The sequence below is a fragment of the Cyprinodon tularosa genome, unplaced genomic scaffold (assembly GCF_016077235.1).
Source record: "Cyprinodon tularosa strain WSP-4 unplaced genomic scaffold, ASM1607723v1 ctg1809, whole genome shotgun sequence".
Classification (NCBI taxonomy): Eukaryota; Metazoa; Chordata; class Actinopteri; order Cyprinodontiformes; family Cyprinodontidae; genus Cyprinodon; species Cyprinodon tularosa.
Genome location: NW_024038613.1, coordinates 850 through 10424, shown reverse-complemented (window position 1 = coordinate 10424; position 9575 = coordinate 850). Strand labels below are relative to the sequence as shown.

The following is a 9575-nucleotide window of genomic DNA, read 5'->3' as shown; positions in this document are numbered from 1 at the left end:
AAACTTTAAATCAGATGTTTAGAACCAACAATTGTGTTATTTTATTTCAGTAATAATTCAAGTGTTTAAGTGATGTGATGTTTATGGTGTGTTTGAATCATTTTAGGGTCTTTATTATTTATTTGCTTATTGTGCAATGATGCTCCATTTCATGGTTTAACAGGTTACTGTCTGACTTTATCTGTTGAGATGTTGTGTTAAATTCAAATGCATGAACAAGTCGCCCTGTCATTGTTTTCTACTTTGTAAGATTTTCAAGAAAAAAAAGCAATCCAGGGATTAGAGATCAGTGATGTCATTTCCGGTCGAGCGATAAAATCGAGAAGGACCTCGCTGCAGCAAACAGAAAGGGGCGGGGACGGACCTTTCCGTCAGTCCCATACCTTATTTGGAAATAGGACTATTGCATTCCGGAAATGAAGGGGGCGCGATTTTCATAATCACTAGTATAACTGCCTTAAAGACGTGAGGTTAAGAGGAAAGGAAGAAGAAAGAAAGAAGTTTGAAAAGTTTTTGCACTGGTGTTCGGCACACGATCCATAATGCAAAACCCACAAAATCAACAAAAGGTAATTTTACCTTCTTAAAATTTTTTTTCACATAGTAAATTAATACGCTTTTCTAGATTCAGTTTTTTAAGAAAACCTTCAATTTGTCCTTTTTAAAAGGTCCAGAGAAGAACTACAAAAGGAGAGAAAGCGGAAAAAAGTTGATGAGAGGGCAAAATGTGAGGTAAGCTATGGCTAAAATTCATCACTTTGTTGTTTTAAGTCATAGAATTTGTATTATGTCCATTCACAGTGTACTTTTGTTCTATGCTTATTTTTTTTAGTCTGAAAGAAAATCAGGATAGAAGAATTAAAAGGGTTGAAGCAGTTTTGATGTTATTTGGATTTGCATTCATCTTTCACTTAGAACATATCTGTATTTTTACAGACTCTGTGTGCTGATGACCACACCTATGCCAAAGGAGCCGAGGCACAAATTGAGGTTCATTTTTTAAATTTACACATAACTAGTAATTTTGATTTGTGTATCTTTATGTGCAAATGAGACTAAAACCCTAAATGATTTTTTTTTAATTAAAATTCATTATTTGGACAACTTTTTTTATATCATTAGAGATGAAAGGATAAGATACTGAGAGATATAAAGTATTAATTATTGTTTAATGCTCTTCACCATGCAGGTAGAAAGGAAACCGCCAATCTTACAGGTAAGATTCATTCATAATCATATGTATCATCCATTCTTCCTGTATTACAGTCTTGCAATGCACCTGTTTTTTAATTTTTTTTTTTTTTTTTTTTTTTTCAGATGCAGAGGAGAGGAGAGTACCCTCGTTACTACTGTGATGGCATACCTGGACTTTGCCCTGAGTGCCAACATTGAATTCAAAGAAAATATAAGTTGCTTTCCACAATCTGTCACATATTGTTAGTTTTTTTGTGACATGCCATTTGAAATCGTTTCTGATAAAGAATATTTACCTTTTGGCTTGTGCAGTCCTCCTTTTTCATAATGTGTTCTTTCAATATTATTTACATTTTTGAAAGTTCCTTTTGTTGTAGCTCAGTTGATTTACATCATTTAGTTTTCATAGAAATGGTGTCGTTTCCACAAAGTTACATTGTGGCTGTAATTTGTTGGAGAGACAGTAGAACCAATAAAGTAGTTGTAAATATATTGTAACAGCGTTGTTTAACAATTGGAAAATTTTAAATGCAAGCAAAGCTAATAACTTGCAATATACAATGTTTCCTATACATTTTTGAACAATGACTGGAATCAATACAAATTTTCTTTACAAACCTGACATACAGACAAGTTGTTTATGTTTTAACAGTTAGAATCAACTTGTTTTATGTAATAAAAAATAAGTTGCAGAAACATATTGTTCAGATACAAACATAAGATTAAACGAGCAAAGCGAAGGTGTAATCAGGGTGGAGGTGATGGAAGCTCAGGTGAGGAGCAGTTGCACACATCAAGCTGGACTTTATGAAGGGTGAAGGACTTGAGACCGGCGCCGTTAGGCTGGGAGGGAGGCACCTGAGCAGGTGATTGGCTGAGCAGGTGAGATGAAGACAGACTTTATTCAAAAAGGTTTTCATGTAGAAAAAAGATCATTCTCTCTGGTCGTTACCAGTACAGTGTCTACTGCCGGGATCAGAAAGTTGAAGATTATTGTCAAATGAACTTTCTAAAACCTACTTTCTGTGCGAGTCTTTCCAGGTTGAAGCTACATTTAAGGTTTTAATTAATCACTTTGGGTTTTGCTACAATTGGATATTCATGTTTTTGGAGTGCAGTTCATGAATTTATTGCAATTGATAAAATTAATATGGTATTTCTAAATGGAATAGTGGGACACCAGTCAGTTTACTAGTTGAGCTGGAGTCCTTATAGGAGATAATAATTGAGCCAGGTCACCTGCAACCAAGTATATCCTAGTTACCGAATGGCACTTGTTAAAAGTTCAAAAGTCCTTTGGTTTGTTTGTAAATTATATTCACAATGAGAATAATAAGAAAAAATATTTGGCAAATAAACAACAAAAGTGCACCGTGAATGGACGTACTAAGTTGGCCAAAATTGTCGACTAAATATTTTACAGACCAAACCTCTTTTCCATCTAGTTCTTATTAAATAAGCCAAAGGCTATTATATTTTAGATTTTAACTTATTTATTTTAAGAGTACCGTTCACAACATCAAAATATATTATTTGAACTTCAGCACCAGCATGTATTTGTTTATATCTGTTTTCTTAATCAGCGATGGACTGGGGATCTGTCCAGGGTCAGCAGCCTTCATGACCCCACTTGAGGATAATTCATAAAAATTAATGGATGGATAAATGTGCTCTTAATGTAATGTACATTTGTCTCCAAAATATTGATTTTATTTTTTTTTTACGATTTTTGTTAGAGATATATAGGGTGTAAGGATAGATAAATACATCTCCATAATGATTCCTTATTGTTGCTTATTTTAGATTGTTTGTTACTAAGATAATTTTAAATAAAGATTTCAAAATAAAAAAGGGACATACCACGTGAAAGACATGCCACGTGACATATCACGTTTTGTAGCCTTTTTTTTACTGTTTAATTAGTATTTTTAATGTTGAAAGTGTTCTTGGGTGTTTTGAAAGGCGTTGTCAAATAAAATACGTTATTATTATTATAATTATTATGAAACGGTCGGTACAGAAAATAGTGTCACTAGCGCCCCCGTCAGTTCCGGAATGAAATGGTCCCATTTCCATGTAAGGTATGAGACTGACAGTGGTCCGTCCCCGCCCCTTTCTGTTTGCTGCAGCGAAGTGTACTTCGCTGTTCGGGCTCGGGTAGCATTAGCAGCATTAGCTTAGCTTGTGTGTGGAGTCATTGTAGAGAGGCTGATAATCTGGGAGTGTTTGCAGTGAGAATGTCTTCAGTCCAGCTTCAAGGAGAGTTTATCACCGAGCAGTTAACTCCTGCTGAAGAAACATTCACGGAGTTTAAAGGGAGTTTGGTCAATTCGGAGGAAAAGATGGACGATCAACATCTACTGCTGGATTTCACCAGGATCCCCCAGATCATCTTACACCGGATAGGTAGGAAACACCTGATAGAAACGATTCCCTGATGATGCACACTGTGGATTTTAGCCTCACCTGATTGGAAAACTGCTTAGAGGAGATCAACATGCTAAGCTAAAGCTAACCTACGGTCAGCGGCCATCTTACTGCGGTCAGCTCGCTCACTTCCAGCATTGGGTTTTAATGACTGCGGTCAGGTTAGTAATTTTCTCCGGTTAAACCTCCTCTTCGCTCCGAGTTCACTGCAATCACAGAAAGCCGTCTCTACCATAGAGATAATATTAGAGTAGACCCCGCATTGACTGTCTCTGCGCAGACATTACGGGCGCCATCTTGGGGAGGTCATCCTGCTGCCCTAACCTGCTGCTTTAAGCAGAACAGTAGAAGGATGCCTCAGCACTGCAGCGGAGTTTAGTTTAAATCAACAGACTGTTGACATCAGGGCTGGAGGGAGAACTTCATGAAGGCATCAGAGCTTTGGAAGACATTACTAAATAAACAGCAGATATACACTACATAGAATAGAAACTCCCTTTGTTGGCCCACTGTGGGGAAATAGTGGAGTTACAGCAGCACTTAAAAACAACCACAGCTGATCAAAGGTATTTGATTCGCTGTATTATTACATATGGCTGTAGCAGGGATGTCTCCTCATTTACAGACGTTATGATGTGATGATATGGCAGGCTGTGATGCTGTAGTTCTATAAAATGATTCTTTAACTGTTATTCTGCTGCTGACTCTGACAAAGCAAACCTGATGGTACCGTCTTATCTGTGCACTTTTTCACAGAGAATTAAATATTTGTACGGAGACGATCCTACAACTCAGTTGACAGGAAATGAGATTTATGTGTTTTTGGTTTGTTTAATATCAGCGACATCTGGATAATCTTTTATTTTTTACATTACATGAAGAACTAATGAAATCATTTTCAGATTCCACAGAAATAGATTAATTCCCTGGGGAAAAAGGAATTACTTTCGGGTTAGGATTAGGATTCACTCGATGATAATGAGCCTACTGGCTCAGCCTGAAGTCTGATAGCCGCTAATAACGACCATTTATTGGTACGATAACATCTGAAGTGGCTGCAAATAGACAGTATTTACCGTGTAAAAGATGATGAGGTTCCATCTATTAGAACATTTTTATTCTCCATCCTCACCTGCTGCCAAATGATTTCACCTAAATAGGTACATTAATCCACTTCCAATTCAAGTAATAATCTCTTAATATTATTGCAGTAACTACCGCTATGGCAAGCCATTTTGAAATGTATTATTACTAGGCCTGTCGCGATAATCAATAAATCAATTAATGGCACGATAAATAAAAACTATCCATGTCATTTATTTTATCGGCTATATCGTCAGTGCCTGTGTTTTTCTCTTTCTATTGATGACGCTGGATGAAAAGGCTTAACTCCGGTAGTATCCACTGACCCCTCCCCTTCCTAATTTTTTAGGAAGGGAAAAAATGAGGAGTGAGGAGGAGTGGACTATCGCATCAGGTAGTCAGAGCGCATCATTTTGTACTTCTGCAGCTTTAGTGCTGTTAGAGGAGTTAGCGAGGTAAAAAAAAAAACACATCCTATGTTGGGGGAAAAGCTCGAAATGGAACTGGTTTCAAAGTTGAGCACAACAGCCGCAGTGTGGGAGTATTTCGGTGGCCCGCCTGCATCTTCCAGTTCGCGACAGTCCTCCATCACTGAAGCAATTAATCAACAGGCAGCATATAAAAAGGACGCCACAAAGTGGCGTGCGCTCACAGACAGCGTAGTTCATGTAATTGCTAAAGAGATGCTGCCACTTAATATTGTTGAAAAGCCGGCATTTGGAAAAATGTTGCAGACATTTGATAGACAGAATGAACTCCCGAGGAAAACATGCATATCACAAACGTGATATGTTGTACATACGTTATTATTTCAACTGTAGTTTTATTTGTGTTTAGTTTTTATTCAAGTGTATTTTTAGTTAACAGAGACTGAGAAATCGCATGCATTATTACTTCATTTCAATTAAATCAGTGTTAAATGGTCTTCAAACAATATTATCGTTTATCGCAATAATTTTTGAGACAATTAATTGTTCAGCAAAATTTGTTATCGTGACAGGCCTAATTATTACTGAATATTTATTCCTCATATCTGAAAATAATAAAACTTTCTTTGTCTAAATGAACATCTCAAACAAATTGTTATTCTACGCATCTAGAATAAACATTTTGGATGTCTAGAAATTAATCCATCATTTGTATTATTTTGACTATGAAGAAATGTAATTCAAATATCATAAATACATATTCAGCCAAAACAGCCAATTAAAATGTGTAAACCTTTCTAGATATACAACATAACTCTTTCTAGTATAGTTTTGTTTTATGTTTTACTTCCTAAAATTCAGTTTCTGCTACAAATGTAATTTAGAAAATGTAGCATTACATTTCAGTCTAGGAGTGTGATTTGTTGAGGAAGAATCTTATTTTAGTCATCTACAAATGGAAAGACACAGAGGAGTGATTTTAATAAATGTAAAAACAGCCTGCCATAGGTTTTATCACCTATCACCGAGCCTAATCCCTAATAACCTCCGATTTTATTTTGTAGAACCCACACGCATTGTTGTTCCTCTCTACAGGACACCATCAGGAAATTGATAACTCAGAAAATGTTTTTTCCACACATCAGCTTTAACCATCTGACCGCTCCTTTATGCTGTGTGGTTTGTGGTTTTTTTCCTTGGATGTTAGTGAGGTTAAATATTAAAGTATGCCGGTTTTTCTTTCTGAATAGGGGTGATTAGTTAGAAGCTATTGTTCCATTCTTTATGCTGAGATGTAGGGAAAGGAAGGAGGTTTGAAAAGGAGTTTCTTCCCTACTTTAGATAAGAGGGAAACATAGATAAACAGGTCCTTATTGTGTTTAAGATCCTCACGTCCTGTCTCTGGTGTGAACGGAAAACAGTTGTCTGAAATGTTTATCTGAACATACATCTATGTCCTTTGATGAAGTGTTTCTGTTGGGAAGACTCAATGTTCGTGTGAAAGAATTCTCTATAAATGCAAAGGATGGGCAGCGACCTAGTCAGAATCACACTGAGAGCTGTATTCAGCTGTTTGTGTCGTTCTCCTCTGCAGAGTAAAATAAAACCTTTTCTTCCTTGCATATCAACTCTCAGTGCTCATTTTTACTCCACATCTGTCTGTTGTTATAGACCAAGGTCTTGGCTGTTCAGCAATGTACAGGTGCAACTTTCTATTTTTTTCATAAAATATGCATTTTTGAAGTTATTACTTTGTTTTTGTCAACACCGTCAGACACAATAAAAAGCAGATTCTTTTTTTATTTATTTGGTCTAATATGTATTTAGAGTTTTAAAATCATTGTCTGGCATTGTTGGTTAGGGCTGGGCGATAATTCAGTAACGATATATATCTATCGATAGACGTGTGGCGCAATAGAAAAAAAGAGGGTCGATAAAAGTTCGATAAAAAAGAAACACAGTTTTCCTTCCTTCTCATTGTAGCCTAGCATGTAGGTTTATGCTAGTCACTGCTTCCTCCCAACCAATCACAATCGCGGACCCAGGCACGCCGTCACCAAGCGCCGCCCTCTCAAACCACAACACAGGGCACATGAAGATGTCGCAGCAAGGAGAGGCGGAGGAAATTGTTCCAAAGAAGGGTTTTTGTAGTTCGGCAGTCTGGCAGTATTTTGGTCATGGCAAGTCGGACCAAAAACAAACCACAGTCATCTGGAAAATGTGTCGGGAACCAGTGAAAACCAAGTCTGATAACACAACCAACTTTTTTTTTATCATCTCAGCCGCTCACAGCCGCAGGAGTACGAGCTGTGTAGGCCCCGACGCGGCTCTCCTCCGAGGAATCTTCGTGAAATATATATATATATTTTCAGTTCTGGGCAGTTTCCCACGTAGTTCTAACAATTGAGATAAAAATGCTGAGGGGCCAGAAACTTCAAAGTAATAACTCAGGTTAAAGCAGGAAACGGGGGCAGCGGCGGCGGTGGGGGGGCATTTATTTATTTGTTATATTTATTTTGGTCACTTTTCTGGTCACTTTAGTTTATTCTTTGTCAGTATTTAATAACATAACTCAGGTCTCTTAAGTTATTTTTCTTTGAAACAATTCTGTTATGGTTAAAAAAGTTGGTTTAATAAAGATTTAATTTGAAGTCTGTGTTTGTGTTTTTTATTAAAATTAAATCATTTAGCAATATTATAAAAAGTCCAGGCAGAGCTGCACATAAAATATGGTTTCAAATCTTTTCAATAATTATCGATATCGATCAATATGCATTTTTTTTTATCGATAAGCTTTTTTTCTATATCGCCCAGCCCTGTTGTTGGTACACATATATGCTGTTAACTGTTGAATTTTTATTTTTGTTAATTTTTATACTGTTTCACATTTATAGTCATGGCCAAAGTATTGAGAATGACATAAATATAATATTTTCACATGATCTGCTGCCCTCTGGTTTTCATGTGTGTTTGTCAGATGTTGTCATCACATACAGAAATACAATCACAATCATATTATGAGTAACAAAAGCTTTTAATGACAGCTAGAATGAGTTAATGCAGCAAGTCAATATTTGCAGTGTTGACCCCTCTTCTTCAGGACCTCTGCAATTCTCCCTGGCTGCTCTCAATCAACTTCTGGACCAAATCCTGACTGATAGCAGTCCATTCTTGCACAATCAATGCTTGCATTTTGTCAGAATTCCTAGGTTTTCATTTGTCCACCCGTCTCTTGATGATTGACCACAAGTTTTCAATGGGATTAAGATCAGGAGAGTTTCCAGGCCATGGACCCAAAATCTCTCTGTTTTGTTCCCTGAGCCAGTTAGATATCAGCTTTGCTTTATGGCAAGGTGCTCCATCATGCTGGAAAAGGCATTGTTCATCACCAAACTGCTCTTGGATGGTTGGGAGAAGTTGCTCTCAGAGGACATTCTGGTACCATTCTTTATTCAACGCTGTGTTTTTAGGTCAGACTGTGAGAGAGCCGACTCCCTTGGCAGAGAAGCAACCCCACACATGAATGGTTTCAGGATGCTTTACAGTTGGCATGAGACCAGACTGGTGGTAGCGCTCACCTCGTCTTCTCCCAAAAACCTGTTTTCCAGATGTCCCAAACAATGTGAAAGGGGATTAATCAGAGAAAATGACTTTCCCCCAGTCCTCAGCGGTCCACTCCCTGTACCTTTGGCAGAATATCAGTCTGCCCCTGATGTTTTTCCTGGAGAGAAGTGGCTTCTTTGCTTCCCTCCTTGAGACCAGGCCTTGCTCCAAGAGTCTCCACCTCAGTGTGTGCAGATGCACTCACACCTGCCTGCTGCCATTCCTGAGCAAGCTCTGCACTGCTGGTAGCCCGATCCGGCAGCTGAAACACTTTTCAGATACGGTCTCTGCACTTGCTGGTCTTTCTTGGGCGCCCTGGAGCCTTTTTGGCAACAATGGAACCTCTCTCCTTGAAGTTCTTGATGATGCGATAGATTGTTGACTGAGGTGCAATATTTCTAGCTGCCATTCTCTTTCCTGTTCGGCCATTTTTGTGCAGTGCAATGATGACTGCACGTGTTTCTTTAGAGATAACCATGGTTCACAGAAGAGAAACAATGATGCCAAGCACCAGCCTATTTTTAAAGTGTCCAATGGTGTCATTCTTACTTAATCCTAACAGATTGATCTCCAGCCCTGTCCTCATCACCACCCACACCTGTGATAATGGAGCAATCACTGAAACCATGTTAGCTGCTCCTTTTAAGGCAGAGCTGCAATGACGTTGAAATGTGTTTTTGGGGATAAAGTTCATTTTCTAGGCAAATATTGACTTTGCAATTAATTGCTGTTACGCTGATCATTCTCTATAACATTCTGGATTATATGCAAACGGCCGTTATTGTTACGTCCCGCTAAGGACACAACATATTTGAGGACACGAGACAACAAATGAGGGTT

At 37.8% G+C, this 9575-nt stretch overlaps 1 long non-coding RNA gene across 1 annotated transcript; it reads left to right on the top strand.

Annotated features, from left to right (window-relative positions):
- The first annotated feature begins 445 nt into the window (after positions 1-445).
- On the top strand, positions 446-1496 carry LOC119781663. Its single transcript, XR_005280596.1, has 5 exons — positions 446-569; positions 669-732; positions 937-990; positions 1190-1216; positions 1318-1496. It is a non-coding gene; the product is annotated as an uncharacterized LOC119781663 (long non-coding RNA).
- Positions 1497-9575: the final 8079 nt, after the last annotated feature.